At 45.2% G+C, this 16,368-nt stretch overlaps 1 long non-coding RNA gene across 1 annotated transcript; it reads right to left on the reverse strand.

Annotated features, from left to right (window-relative positions):
* Positions 1-973: 973 nt before the first annotated feature.
* LOC146355434 (uncharacterized) lies at positions 974-12,750 on the reverse strand. The gene is made up of 2 exons (XR_014787184.1): positions 12,672-12,750; positions 974-6,958 (listed from the first exon to the last, which is right to left on the reverse strand). It is a non-coding gene; the product is annotated as an uncharacterized LOC146355434 (long non-coding RNA).
* Between the last annotated feature and the right edge of the window lie 3,618 nt (positions 12,751-16,368).

A 16,368-nucleotide genomic window follows, 5' to 3' on the forward strand; every position in this document is an offset into this window, starting at 1 on the left:
TTGAGTGCAGCACTTTAACAGCATCATCTTTTAGGATTTTAAATAGCTCAGCTGGAATACTGTCATCTCCACTAGTTTTGTTGTTACTAATGCTTCCTAAGGCCCACTTGACTTCACTCTCGAGGATGTCTGGCTCAAGTTCAGTGACCGCACTATCACGGCTATCAGGGACATTCAGATCTTTCCTGTGTATTCTTTCCACCTCTTCTTAATCTCATCTGCTTCTGTTAGGTCCCTGCCTTCTTTGTCCTTTATCATGCCCGCCTTTGCATTAAACGTTCCCTTGAGATCTCCGATTTTCTTGAAAAGATCTCTAGTCTTTCCCATTCTATTGTTTTCCTTGATTTCTTTGCATTGTTCATTTAAGAAGGCCTCCTTGTCTCTCCTTGCTATTTTCTGGAACTCTGCATTCAGTTGGATATATCTTCCCCTTTCTCCCTTGCTTTTCACTTCCCTTCTTTCCTTAGCTACTTATAAAGCCTCATCAGACAGCCACTTTGCTTTCTTGCATTTCTTTTTCTTTGGTATGGATTGAGTTGCTGCCTCCTGAACAATGTTACGGACCTCCGTTCATAGTTCCTCAGGCACTCTGTCTATCAGGTCTAATCCCTGAAATCTATTCCTCACCTCCACTGTATATTCATAAGGGATATGATTTAGGTCATACCTGAATGGTTTAGTGGTTTTCCCTACATTCTTCAATTTCAGCCGAACTTTTGCAAGAAGCAGCTCATGATCTGAGCCACAGTCAGCTCCAGATCTTGTTTTTACTGACTGTATAGAGCTTCTCCATCTTTGGCTGCAAAGGACATAATCAATCTGATTTCGATATTGACCATCTGGTGATGTCCATGTGTAGAGTCGCCTCTTGTGCTGTTGGAAAATCGTGTTTGCTATGATCAGCGTGTTCTCTTGACAGAACTCTATTAGCCTTTGTCCTGTTGCAGAACTCAGAGTCAGAGAGACCACGGAGTGAAGGAAAAAGAGTTTCTTTATTTAACGCGCGGGCTTAAGGCTGGAATCATTTCCAAAGAGCCAGAAACCCCGATTTACATCAGCACATTGTTTTTATAGATATTGTGACACATAGGAAACGGCTCCTCCTCTCCCTCCTGTGTGGGGTTGCAGTCCTTAACATTTCTTCTCCTAGCACCATTGTTTATAATACAAGAAATGGGTTATAGGGTAGCCATGATAAGCAGAGAACAGAACAGCAGAGAACAAGATATACAGTTTTATGCTGACCTTAGCCTTTGTTGACAAGATAAGAAATTCCTGTGTCTCGTCAGCTTACAAACATATATTTCAGAGAGCATGAGCTCAGCAAGAACATGAAGCATGAGACTGCATGAGGCTACTTAGTCTGACCCCCGATATGGCTGCTACATTCCCCCCTTAAATGCATAATTTCATTACAATTATAGCATTTCATTACGCAAATAGACATTCTGGTTTGCGAAGCATAACACAGGACTCTTATAGTAACCCTCTTACTTAATATTTTGTTGAGCTATTAGAGCGTAGAGGGCGGCAGTTTTACTAGCCGAGACATAAAACAGATTGGTTAAACAGCGCATAAGACAAGGAATGCAAAGGCATAACAGTATCTCTATGAACAACACTGGTAGAATTAGGATGAACAATGCCTTAAGCCAGCTAAGATCTGGAAGCCAAGGGGTTAACCAATTTAGCTAATCATGTTGTCCCATTTTGATGTCAGCTACTATATGGTGCAGCTTGTTGATCTGTTCATCTACAGCATTGCCATTATCAGTTAAGTTAAAACAACAGAGTTTTTGGTGTGTCTCACAACCCAAATGAAGAAGAAGGAAGAGGTAATCTATACCAGCTCTGTTTTCTAGAACCGCACCTCTTAGATCACGCAACTCTTTATTTAACAATGACAATGCTTGTGAGGTGGCATTTATGCTTTTGGCTAAGCTGCAAGCTAACCGGTTGATCTCCAGACCATCAGCCAAGGCTAAACCTGGAACCCCAACCAGTGACATTGCTAAGGCCAATTTTTCTGAGTCAGAATATAACTGCACATGACTATTACAATCTTTAGTTAGTTGGAGTGCTCGAGGCTGCCGTCGACGGATTTTCTCGGGCCACGGGGGAAGAATTGGCACTAGGCGGCTGAGGCAACATGGGTGGTTATCAGACAAGTTGGCAGGAATGAATGACCAAGTGCGGGAACCACATGTCCAAAACCATCCATGAGGCAAAAGTATGTGGGCATCATTAAAAGATATGTTTTGAATTTCATTACAGAGGAAGGGGGGGGCAGGGATAGCTTTACATTTTCTGGAAAATTTTTGACAATTAAGCATTCGTGCACACGTAGCATTTCTTCCAGCAACGATGGGGGTGCGTAAAGTAAATTCTGTAGGGGGTAGGATCTTTGCAACTACGCCCCAATCAGCATTTTGGGAATAAGTTAAGCCTATACCATAATTGCGTAACATGGTATCTTTTTGAATTTTCTCAGGATGTCTACAGACAGGTATTAGACAAGAGTTAATAAGCCTGTTTGCAGGTATATCTTTTGGTAAACAGAAATGTTTTACTCCAGTGATGTTAGCCAGGTGAAGCCAGTAATTATCAGTGAATCGCTGGGACAGATTTCCCTCTCTAGGGGCAGACCCCCCTTTTTGCACTTTATTAAGGAGACACAATGCATCACTACTAACACTACAACACGCATGTTTGATCTTCTTTGGGATCTGACCGTACACTGGGCAGCTATTCACCTGGCTAGCTACAGTAGGGTCTAGTCCCCTTCTTCAATTTTCCAGTTGCAGGTCTGACCGTACGCAGGGTGGACAGTCTCCCGGTGTGCCCACAGTAAGGTCTAGCCTGAGTCTTCTTACTGCTTTTTCAGAATAATTTTCAAAGGAGTTTTAGGATTTTTGTTCACAGTCCATTCCCCCCTCTAGCTCTCTTGACTCGTGTCCAATGTATCCAGGGTTTAATTTCAGCTACTTTCATAGCTGTGGGGGTGGAAAGTATGACAGTTTTTGGTCTTCTCCACTTGGGAGTTAAAGGGTTATTTTTTCCCTCTTTAACTCATACTTCATTTCCTGGTTGGAAAGGATGAACTTCTGTGATGGGAACTGGGGGCTTATTTTCTAAGACAAAGCGACGCTGGGCTTGAAGAACTTTGCCCAGTGTTTGGACTTCTTGTTTAAGGCTAACGTTTGCTTGCTCTTGATGCCACTCCAGTGTCAATCATGAAGTCAATGTCACGGCCCCTCACAGTCAATGTCACGGCCCCTCTCAAGCTGTCTTCTCTCTCACCTGTTCTGGCTCCTTTGGTTTTTTCCTTTGTGTATTTGATTCATTTTATTTGGGCATTCATGCCACCAATGTCCATCTTGTCCACACTGGGCACACTGTGCCTCTGCTTCTGCTGGGTCTTCTTTCATTTTTTCTTCCACGTCTTCTTGGGCCTCTGGGTCGAGGGGGGTATACTGGCGATAGGCATTTAAAAGATGCTCCAAGTACTCTCTGGGGCCTCGGTGGCACCTTGCAGCACTTTAGACACTTTGGTCATATTAACTGACTTCTTTATACCTGCCTTCATGGCTTCTAGCAGCAGGGTTTGATACTGGATGAGGCGCTCTAGCCGTGCTTGTGTTTTGGGATTCCAGCAGGGGGGGGGGGTACTTACAAGGAGACTTTATTGGGTAACTTACAGCACACAGGCATACTTAATGGTTGGATCAGACAGCTTCTCTGAACCACGAGCTATTGGGCTAAATGGGTTTTATACCATACATGTTACCCATGAGGCAGCACAACACTAGCAAGCATTTTCAGCATAGGCTAGAAGTGTTTGGTTCTCAGGCACAGCTTCCTGTAAACAGACTTCGCTTCCCAGCAAAGTGCTTGATAACACTTTCACTCATTAGTATGGGAAGAGAAATCTCTCTTTCTTTTGCTTTCTTTTTCTTGCTGATCTGCCTGTATTGCAGATCATGTTTCAAACGTTTTACATAAAACTTTCCTCTCTGTGCACCAGCCTTGTCTCTTTATTTGTCTTTTTTCAAGTTAAACTCACTTACTTAAACCTTTCTGCCTTACACTAGTCCCAATGACACACATTTCGGATAGGCTCTTCTTCTCCTTCTAGTTACATTTTCTTCATATTAAAGAACTATTACATTATTGTGGCTACTTTACCCCAGGTAATAAGCTGTAGGCACAATCAGCTGCTTTTAATTCACCCTGGGGGCAACTATGGCCACGCTTCTTCTCTACAAATGTTCTTTCTCTTTGCCTCTTGCCTTCTCTTTCTTCTTCCCCCCCCCTTCTCTGTCTGCCACTTTCTCTATTTCTCTGTCTTTTTCTACTTGCCTCTGTCTTTCTCTACTTGTCTTTGTCTTTTCTCTTGTCATTCATTGGGAACCACACTCAATATCATTTGGAGTTGCAACTAACACTAATCTGCAAATATCATACATATTTTATGATATTTAAGAAATCATAAAATATACACAACAAACTTTTTCTGCAATTTAACACAATGAATGGAAAACACTTTTTGCATGGTAAGGCATGATGGAGCAGATCCAGCAATTGGGGGGGGAAAGCTCTCGGGGCTATCTATCACTAGACAAGCTAGCCAGGGATTTATAATATTACACACACACACACACACACACACCCCTCTTTTCTTCTCTTCCCCTTCAACTTGGTACATGAAAGCAAAGTGCTGAAACTCAGGACGCTGGGGGGTGATGGGCATCGCCTTATATTTGCATTTTTCAGGCAGCCATTAATCTTCTTCGGGGAGGCGGTGGGGTGATTTGCAGGACTTCAAAGGCAAGCTTCTCAGTTTGTTTGTATTTGTAAATCCCAAGCTTAAAACAGGACACGATGAGGTACAGGGCAGCCAAATCTTTGCTTTGGCACAGGCAACAAATAACTGGGGTCAGCTTTCTTCGCTGGGGTCTCAAACAGGAAAACAGTCTTAATTTAAAGTTGTAACATCACTGACAGCGTCAGCTAGCCAGCTACACAGATTTTACTATGTTTTTTTTTAAAGACAGTTACTCCAATATCTTCTTTTCTTCTCAATCAGGTTGGGTCTCCCAGCTTACACAGTTTATTGCAGCTTCCAGTAGCATGGTAGTAGCGTGATTTTGGCTTGGCCAGGAACATGCTGTCTGGTTTCTCGGTCTCTTCAGCACACTCACTCAGGCAGTCTAACACTGGACACTCAAATTAGTGAGATTTCTTCATTGGAGGGAATCCCACGGCAAAAGCTTAATGGTTACGCTCTTCAGAAATCATATAGCTGATGGTCTACAGGCTCTTTGAAATTTTAGGACAGTTCAAAGCTAAACACGGCTACCTTGATAGAGATCTTCATCGTGGTCTTTCCGCTTCATTCTGCCTTGGGACAGTCTTATGGCACACTTTTCACTCGAAGAGGGGTCTAGCCTGTGCCCTGGGGGCTGATTCTTCACTTTTATTCCCCATTTTGCACCTTTATCTTCTGGGTCTTCATTTTTAGTTTCTATTTCTTAGGGATTTTATTTCAATTAGGCGAGGTGATGATGTTGCACAACTCAGAACGTTGTGGGCAATTTTCCTGCCCCCCCCCTCGGCGCGCTAGGCTAACAGCTACTTCTTCGGCCTCACACTCCCACGCTTCGTTAAAAGCCAGGCTGTCCTGCAACATTTCTCTAATTAACAGCCTCAGATCTTGTTCTTTTTTTCTCTCAGCTCGACCTTGAGCTTTTTGCTGTTTCCTCGCTCTATTCTGAATCCTTTTTAAAAAAATCTTTTTCCTTTTTTTTTAACATACATCTCAAGGGGGTGCAAGTCTTGCTTCCCCCACCTCCCATAGCCTCCCTCCTAAGATGAAGACGCGCACAAAGAGGGAAGGGGATTGGTCAGCGAGTAGGGGGTCTCACTGGCCGACACAAAAGGAATTTCACACCACGCACTTTGCTACTGGCCTGGGCACCCAGACTGTCGACGGTATGCAACAGAAACTGCAGTAGCCACTCACACAATCATCAATTTCCACCACTTCATTCATATGTCCCTGCCACCCACTTTTCGCACGTTTCCACTGGAGCGAAGCAGCTTCCTCAGCGCCTTGCTGAGTACTAGTGCCTGCTCGGGGGAGTGATCAGGTCCCCCCTTCCACCCCCAATCGGGTGGGTCACCTTTTGTATACGTATACTAACACTGACCTTACTTCCGAAGGCGGGGCCCTCTTTTTTTCTGCCCAGTGGCCTTACTCCCGAAGGCGGGGCCCTCTTTTTACTCCATATACTTGCCTTTCTCCTGAAGGCTTCCAATGTGGGTTTCAACTCAATTGCAGCTGCGATACAGGCAGGGCTCAAGTTCCTTCCTCCGCTTCCCAAGGTTCTCTTGCTGCTCGCTGCCGTTTGGGCGATCCCGGCGCAGGCTTTCTCCCGTTCACCTGACAAAAAGGTCGGTGGCGCCAAGAAAGGGAGGCATGTGCCGAGCCCTCCCTCCCGGTGCGGCGATAAAGAGTAGGCAACTGCCACCTCTCTGTCTCAGAGCCTGCCACATCCGAGTCACGGCACCATTTATAATGAAGCAGTCCTGCTTCATGGATCACTGCCTTGTTGTGGCGAAGGGGCTTGCGTAACTCAGTGAAGCCATAAGCTATGCCGTGCAGGGCCACCCAAGACGGACAGGTCATGGCAGAGAGTTCTGACAAAATGTGGTCCACTGGAGAAGGAAATGGCAACCCACTCCAGTATTCTTGCCAAGAAAACCCCATGGAACGTATCACAAGGCTAAAAGAGATGACGCCGGAAGATGAGCCCCTCAGGTCGGAAGGTGTCCAATATGCTACTGGGGAAGAGCAGAGGGTATTTCCAAGTAGCGCCAGAAAGAGTGAAGCGGCTGGGCCAAACCCGAAAGGACACTCAGCTGTGGATGTGTCTGGCGGTGAAAAGAAAATCCGATGCTGTAAAGAACAATATTGTTTAGGAACCTGGAATGTCAGATCAATGAATCAAGGTAAGCTGGAGGTGGTCAAACATGAGATGGCAAGATTGAACATCGACATCTTGGGAATCAGCGAACTAAAATGGACAGGCATGGGCGAATTTAATTCAGGTGACCATCATATCTACTATTGTGGGCAAGAATCCCTTAGAAGAAATGGAGTAGCACTCATAGTCAACAAAAGGGTGGGAAAAGCAGTACTGGGGTACAATCTTAAAAATGATAGAATGATCTCAGTACGAATCCAAGGCAAACCATTCAACATCACAGTAATTCAAGTCTATGCCCCAACCACTGAGGCTGAAGAAGCTGAGTTTGATCGGTTCTATGAAGACCTACAACACCTTCTAGAACTAACACCAAAAAAAGATGTCCTCTTCATCATAGGGGATTGGAATGCTAAAGTAGGAAGTCAAGAAATCACCGGGATAACAGGCAGGCATGGCCTTGGTGTACAAAATGAAGCAGGACAAAAGCTAATAGAGTTTTGCCAAGAGAACACGCTGATCATAGCAAACACTCTTTTCCAACAGCACAAGAGGCGACTCTACACATGGACGTCACCAGATGGTCAATATCGAAATCAGATTGATTATGTCCTTTGCAGCCAAAGATGGAGAAGCTCCATACAGTCAGTAAAAACAAGATCTGGAGCTGACTGTGGCTCAGATCATGAGCTGCTTCTTGCAAAATTTCGGCTTAAATTGAAGAACGTCGGGAAAACCACTAAACCGTTCAGGTATGACCTAAATCATATCCCTGATGAATATACAGTGGAGGTGAGGAATAGATTTCAGGGATTAGACCTGATAGACAGAGTGCCTGAGGAACTATGGACGGAGGTCCGTAACATTGTTCAGGAGGCAGCAACGAAATCCGTCCCAAAGAAAAAGAAATGCAAGAAAGCCAAGTGGCTGTCTGATGAGGCTTTACAAGTAGCTCACGAAAGAAGGGAAGTGAAAAGCAAAGGAGAAAGGGGAAGATATACCCAACTGAATGCAGAGTTCCAGAGAATAGCAAGGAGAGACAAGAAGGCCTTCTTAAATGAACAATGCAAAGAAATCGAGGAAAACAACAGAATGGGAAAGACTAGAGATCTCTTCAAGAAAATTGGAGATCTCAAGGGAACGTTTTGTGCAAAGACGGGCATGATAAAGGACAAAGAAGGCAGGGACCTAACAGAAGCAGATGAGATTAAGAAGAGGTGGCAAGAATACACAGAAGAACTATACAGGAAAGATCTGAATGTCCCTGATAGCCATGATAGTGCGGTCACTGAACTTGAGCCGGACATCCTAGAGAGTGAAGTCAAATGGGCCTTAGGAAGCATTAGTAACAACAAAGCTAGCGGAGATGACAGTATTCCAGCCGAGCTATTTAAAATCCTAAAAGATGATGCTGTTAAAGTGCTGCATTCAATATGCCAACAAATCTGGAACACTCAACAGTGGCCACAAGACTGGAAAAGGTCAGTTTACATTCCAATCCCAAAGAAGGGCAACGCCAAAGAGTGTTCAAACTACCGCACAATTGCGCTCATTTCACATGCCAGCAAGGTGATGCTCAAAATCCTACAAGCTAGGCTTCAGCAGTATGCGAACCGAGAACTAGCGGAAGTACAAGCTGGGTTTCGAAGAGGCAGAGGAACTAGAGATCAAATCGCCAACATTCGCTGCATCATGGAGAAAGCAAGAGAATTCCAGAAAAACGTCTATTTCTGCTTCATTGACTACGCTAAAGCCTTTGATTGTGTGGATCACAACAAACTGTGGCAAATTCTGAAAGTGATGGGAGTACCAGACCACCTTACCTGTCTCCTGAGAAACCTGTACGAGGGTCAAGAAGCAACAGTAAGAACCAGACATGGAACAACCGATTGGTTCAAAATTGGGAAAGGAGTACGACAAGGCTGCATATTGTCACCCTGCTTATTTAACTTATATGCAGAGTACATCATGAGAAATGCCGGGTTGGATGAATCAGAGGTCGGAATTAAGATTGCCGGGAGAATTATCAACAACCTCTGATATGCAGTCGATACCACCCTAATGGCAGAAAGCGAAGAGGATCTCAAGAGCCTCTTGTTGAGGGTGAAAGAGGAGAGTGCAAAAGCTGTTTTGAAACTCAACATTAAAAAAACGAAGATCATGTCATCTGGCCCCATCACTTCCTGGCATATAGAAGGGGAAGAAATGGAAGCAGTGACAGATTTTACTTTCTTGGGCTCCAAGATCACCGCAGATGGTGACTGTAGCCATGAAATTAAAAGACGCTTGCTCCTTGGGAGGAAAGCTATGGCAAACCTAGACAGCATAGTAAGAAGCAGAGACATCACCTTGCCGACAAAGGTCCGTCTAATCAAAGCTATGGTTTTCCCAGTAGTAATGTATGGCTGTGAGAGCTGGACTATAAGGAAGGCTGAGCGCCGAAGAATTGATGCTTTCGAACTGTGGTGCTGGAGAAGACTCTTACGAGTCCCCTGGACTGCAAGGAGGTCAAATCAGTCCATCCTAAAGGAAATCAACCCTGACTGCTCATTGGAAGGACAGATAATGAAGCTGAAGCTCCAATATTTTGGCCACCTAATGCGAAGAGAAAACTCCCTGGAAAAGACCCTGATGCTGGCAAAGACTGAAGGCAAAAGGAGAAGGGGACGGCAGAGGATGAGATGGCTAGATAGCATCACGGATGCAATGAATATGAACTTGAGCACGCTCCGGGAGAGAGCGCAGGACAGGAAGGCCTGGCGTGCTATGGTCCATGGGGTCACGAAGAGTCAGACACGACTGAACGACTGAACAACAACAACACAAGTCCTGCTTCATTTTGTACACCAAGGCCATGCTTGCCTGTTATCCCGGTTATTTCTTGACTTCCTGCTTTGACATTCCAAGCACCTATGATGAAAAGGACATCTTTTTTTGGTGTTAGTTCTAGAAGGTGTTGTAGGTCTTCATAGAACCGATCAACCTCAGCTTCTTCAGCATCAGTGATTGGGGCATAGACTTGAATTACTGTGATGTTGAATGGTTTGCCTTGGATTCGTACTGAGATCATTCTATCATTTTTGAGATTGTACCCCAGTACTGCTTTTCCCACTGTTTTGTTGACTATGAGTGCTACTCCATTTCTTCTAAGGGATTCTTGCCCACAGTAGTAGATATAATGGTCACCTGAATTAAATTTGCCATGGCAAACCTAGACAGCATAGTAAGAAGCAGAGACATCACCTTGCCGACAAAGGTTCGTATAATCAAGTCTATGGTTTTCCCAGTTGCAACATATGGCTGTGAGAGCTGGACTATAAGGAAGGCTGAGCGCCAAAGAATTGATGCTTTCGAACTGTGGTGCTGGAGAAGACTCTTACAAGTCCCCTGGACTGCAAGGAGGTCAAATCAGTCCATCCTAAAGGAAATCAACCCTGACTGCTCGTTGGAAGGACAGATACTGAAGCTGAAGCTCAAATATTTTGGCCACCTAATGTGAAAAGTCACTGGAAAAGACCCTGATGCTGGGAAAGATTGAAGGCAAAAGGAGAAGGGGAGGCAGAGGATGAGATGGCTAGATAGCATCACCGATGCAATGAATATGGACTTGAGCACGCTCCGGGAGAGGGCAGGACAGGAAGGCCTGGCATGCTATGGTCCATGGGGTCACGAAGAGTTGGACACGACTGAACAACAACAAGAAGAGATGCCCATAATGTTTTTACCGGGGGGGGGGGATTTCTTTGGATGCCCATGTGAAGCACACAATTAACATTTGTCTTCCCCACCCCTCCACTGCTACTCTATGCCTTTAGAACTACTTCTACGTTCCTGATACTTTGGGGTTGGGGAGGATAAAAAAACTTTTGCTAAGCCTGAAAAATAGAAATACTCAGAGCACATGCAGTTTTGCATTTTAAACTCACTTTTAAAAATCATAGCACCATCATGACCACAGGAATAAAATGGCATTTGCTTCTGATGCTAAATACATATATTTGGGAGTAAGAGCTGTATTGTTGTAGAAAAGGATAACGGGTTGGATCCAGACTAATGGGTTGGATCGCTGCTGAGGCCATCAGAGGGATTGGAAGCAGGAGTTGGGCACCCCTCCATCAGGCCTGGATACAGCTCCAGCTGAGAGTGCCCCTCCCTCCTGATACCAGCTGCCACTACGGAGGACCCATGAGGAAGCAGCAGGCCTTCCACTGTGTCTATGACCTGCTGAACTTTGCAGCTAAGGGCGTAATCCTATCCCTAACACCCTCAATACTCATAGGGCTCGAACTTGGAGGCTTATGGTAATCCAAAAGCAGAGTGGGAGGAGCGGCGGAGGCAACTGTCGCCTCCTACCCTGCATTTATGCTAGATGGGCTTTTTTGCCTGCCCAACTGGGGCACTTCAGAGAGGGAAAGGAGGAGGCTGGAGAGGCCTTGGGATAATGCACATCCCAGCCTCTCCAGTCCCCTCCCCACCCACTGGAAGGCCCCCTTTACTCCTCCGAGCTTGCTTTTGCTACCTCGGAAAGGCAGCTGGTGCGGTTCTCTCCACGCCAGCTGTGAGGGGGCAGGCAGCAAGATTCCCAGACCCGAGGTCAGAGAACTGTCTCCAACCTCGGATCTGGGAACTGAAGTATCCTATAGCTCCTCAGATGCTGTCTAGGGGCCACAAGATTGCTCCCTAGAATCTAGTGCCTGAATTTGCTTTTTTTCCCTCCTCCCTCCCAATTCCATTTCCTTTTGTGCCATGTTTTTTTAGATTGTAAGCCTGTGGGCAGAGACTGTCTTAAGAAATATCTTTGTAAGCTGCCTTTTTGGCTAAAGGGCAGGAAAAAATGCTAGAAATAAACAACGATATAATAAAGTGAAAATTCATACCAGCTCCAATCCAGTACTAATAGCTCATCCCCGTGTAATACATAAGGGAGTGGATTTGCTACTGTAAGGAGCATCCATAACATACATCACAGACCCCTTTCACACTCCTCTCCCGTCCCTTTTTGTCACATTTTGGCCTGTATTCAATAGCAATTCCTCTGTTGCCATAATTATGCTACCCCATTCCTCCTCTTGATGTGTGGCATAGTGATAGATGGTTCAGTGTGTGTGTGTGTGTGTGTTTCTGTATATACATGCATGCATAAACCCTGCTGCGTTAAGTGTTTCCAATTTTTTTGTAAAACCTTGGTGAGATGGGCACTCCATGCCAGCAGTAGAGACAGGGGGAATGCAGCTGCTGGAAACACTGGCTGGCATCCAATAGTGTCTGTTCACAACTGGAACAGCATCTACTTGCAGAAAAGGTTCCCTCTTCCCGTCTACAGCCACCCATACCCTGCCTAGTTCCAAGTTTTGGATGTTTGGGACTGTCCAGATTAAAGGGGGGGGGGTTGCTGCAGGAGGGAGGGAGGAAGGAAAAGGAGGGAAAGGGAAGTCCCTTTGCACAACTGCCAGTCTGCTCGCAGAACAATGGATGTAGCCCCCTTTTTTTAAAAGGTGGGGCGGATAAATAGAAACTAAATAAATTATGTGAAGTGGGAGGTACAAAATTGTTTTGTGGGGAATGTCTGTTCTTGGATGTCATTATGCTCAACAGAAGCTCTTGTAGGGATGAGTCTACAAAGAACCCTCCCCGCAAAAATCAAATTATTCCTCATATCAATCCATTATGGTAATTTCCTCCTACCTTGTACTCCTGGTAGATGGGACAAATAGTTTCTTCGCAGAGCGTCTCAGCAGGAGCACCGGCTCTCTCCCTATCTCTTTCTAGTCCAATAAATAAATAATGGCCTACTTTCATTTTCTATTTCAAATAACCACTGGGCGTTTCTTTGAAATGACTCATGGATAGTGGGGGAGGATCCTCACTGTTTTAAGTATTTTAAAGCACATTTAGGGTTCTGCCCTGGCAAAGCAATGTATAAAAAAAGAGCAAAGTAAGAAGCAAAAGATAAAAGTGCTGCCACTAAGCAGGAATCAATAGCATGACAAAAGCTGAAATGAACTGGAAGAGTCCCTTATGAGTACAATTATTTATTGCCCTAACTGTGGATCATAACAAAGAGCTTCGGATAGAGATAAAACAGGGTATAATGGGAAAAAAAACCTAATATCTGCTGAACCTTATGCCATTGTATAAAAAAGAAACAAGCATAAAAGAATACACAGAATACAGTTTTCACAGTGCAACCCTGCACGTTTATTTCAGAAGTCAGCCCCGTTGTGTTCATTTGGGCTTATTGGCCCCTACTAAGTGTTTAGAATTGCAGCCTTACAGTACAATCCAATGGATATTTACTCAGAAGTAAGTGCCATTGTTTCAAGTGGGTTTTACTCCCAGGTAAGTGTTCATAGGACTGCAGTGTTGATTCTCCTTTTAACTATCTATGACATCAGTTTCAAGATATGATTGGCTTTGCCCCTGAAAAACAAACAAGTTATTTCTCCATATTGCTGCTGGCAAGCAAAAGCTTTGTGTTGTTTGGACCAGTGCCCAGACCAAATGTAGGGTGGCCTGGTGTCCTCTTTTACAGAGGACTGTCCTCTATTTTGAAGGCATCCTCTGGCTGTCCACTCCAAGTCCTCTCAAAGGATAGGAGACAGTCTGCTATTGTTCCTCCAGAAGTGCTGTTGGCACCAGCTTCACACCAACTTGCATTTCCTCAGTCAGGGCCAAACTGGCATGGCAATCTAGGCTGAGAACAGTTTATAGCAAAGTGCAGGCAGCTTAAGATGGCTCCAGCCCAAGGGCAGAAGCTGTGACTTTGGGTCTCTGACACACAGGGTGTGTTTGCACGATCACGGAGGACAAATAAGCCCCAGTTGTGAGCTACCAATTAGCATAATTACCGTCACCAGGCACAGGTTGTCGTTCGCTGGGGTGGTTTACAAACCACCCTGAAACTCTAGAACAAGCCATGGATTTCAGGGTGGGTTGTGGCATGTGCTGGGTTCCTGTTCTGTAACCCAACCCCTGCGTATGGGTTATCATATTGTCCGAAGCCAATGAGGGTGGGTTGTTAACAACATTTAACAAACCACCCAGAAGCCATGGGCTGTTTTAGGGCTGGTTTGTTAACCACTCCAACAACCCACCCTCACCAGGTTTGGATGACATGACAACCTACAAGCAGAGACTGGGTTACAGAATGAGCACCCAGCCCATGCTGCAAGCCACAGAGAGCAAAACTGAGGGATGGTAAAAATATTATTAGGACCAACCCAGTCAGCTATATGACTTATATTTTTGTGTTATGTCTGTGTGCATTCCAAGCAAAGCAGGCGCATGGATGTTCACCCCCACCCAGCTGACAGAGCACTGAATGGAAAGTTGCCCATGGGCTTCTACAAATTGTTTCCTTTCCAGATTAACTAAGAATAGTTCTGTATTCAAGTTTTCCATATTCCTTTCAATCTGTTGCACTTCTGTAATATCCCCACTAGATGGCAATCTTTGATGCTCTTACGTTACACCAGGGGTGGGCAACTTTGAGTCTTCAGGATTTTTTAGCCTACAACTCCCATCATCCCTCACCATTAGCTATGCTGACTACGGCTGATGAGAGTTGTAGGCCAAAACATCTGGAGGGAGGGCCACAAGTTGCCCAGGTTACACGTAATAAACCTCTGTGTTCCTTCATTTCCATGCCATCTGTTTGCCAGTTACCCAGACTGAGACTCTCGCACTGGTTCGCACTCACAAGCGTAAGTCGCACATGCCTACCCATCGCTCTGAAATGGAGGCCGGAGCGAAGTTGGTTGTCCCCCAAGACCCCCCCGACCCTTGGGCATAGAGTCCAAAAGCAACTGTTGCAAAGATATGAAGCTGCAAAAATGTGCAAAAGTGTGATTAAATAAATGAAAACGCCTCTCTATACCTCTGTAACTATGCTGCTGAGAAGGGAAAGGGGGAATAAAGGGGCATCACAGAGCGACGCAAGCGCTATGCACACACCCACCGCAAAATGTGAAGTCGGTCTGGGGAAGGGGCAGATGGCTTGCAACCGCAGGGAAACCTGCAGCAAACCAAAAACATTGCAGCAAAACGCCTCCTCAGAAGCCTGCATTTTCTGGGAGAAAACCACAGATGGCTGTGAAGTGGCAACTGCGTCATCTGTCCTGAGGGACCTGCAGACGCCTCAGAGTAAAAGGCTTGTGTAGATGGGGGCCCTTCGGTAGGATTCAGGCTGATACATCCCTTCTACAGAGCTTCATTCATTTCTTTATCATACCCCTGGCTTCCTACAGGAAATGGCACTCAAGATGGCTAACAAACACTTACTGCGCACATACATGCCAAAGTCCTGCCTCAATAAAAATGTCTGTGCCTGCTGGTAGAAGGACAGCAGAGAGGGAGCCAACCCAGCCTCCCCTTGGCAGGGAGTTCCAAAGCCAGGGAGCCACCACCAAGAAGGCCCTCTCTTGCATCCCCCCCATGGGTGATGGTGGCAGCAGTGTCAAGAGAAGGGACTCTTCCAAAGATCTTAAAATCCAGGCAGTCTCATAAGGGAGGTGGTGGTCTTTCAGGTAGTCTGATGGTGGCTGTCTGCACATCACGGTGGCAAATCATGGATTAAATAACCCATGACTTACAGGGATCTAGGCTACATGCAAGCTGCTTCCACTTTATGTAAACAACCTCCAAGTGGGTCAATTGCAGGTTGTCAGCATGAAGTCTGAACCCAGCATACTGGGTTGTTTAGGGGCTAAACAACCCACCTATAAACCATGGGTTAACCACTGAGTTGTTTAGCTGCTAAACAACCCAGCAGCCCAAGATCGCACATCACACTGACAACTTCCAGCATAATGGGAGGTTGTTTACACAAAGTGGAACTGGCTCACATGTGGCACACGTCCCTGCAAACTGTAGGTTATATTAATCCATGATTTGCTGCTGTTACGTGTGAACCAGGTCTATGTCTTTCAGGTACATCCCTTTAGAGAGCTAGAGATTCTTTCATATGCAGGGTAATGGTGGAAATAAAAGGGAATCAATGTAAACTCTCAAAACAAACAGGGTTAGAAGCTTCCTTTTGTTGCAATGGTTTGAAATAATAATCTCCTCTACTGCAAAAAGCTTAAGAAGAACAAAATGACTTTTTTTCTGCCAGGCCTCCTGTGCCTTCAAAAGCTTCATGACATGCAAAAAATCAATAGATGGTGATGCAGTGACAGCAAGACCTGAACCTGCTACATTTCTTTTTGTCAGGTAGCCTTTAAAGGCACAGGAGCAATACCTCAAGATTTCCAACCTACCGTAGCTTCTTTTTTTTTATTTTTTTGGGAGTAGAGGGAACAATGATTTCAACATACAGCAACAGAAGGTAGCCTCTAACCTTGCCTGCTTTATTTACAGTTTTGCAGGTGGGTTTTTGCAAAAT

Source organism: Heloderma suspectum, chromosome 2 (assembly GCF_057233095.1).
Source record: "Heloderma suspectum isolate Gila_16-S chromosome 2, 16-S_ref, whole genome shotgun sequence".
NCBI lineage: Eukaryota > Metazoa > Chordata > Lepidosauria > Squamata > Helodermatidae > Heloderma > Heloderma suspectum.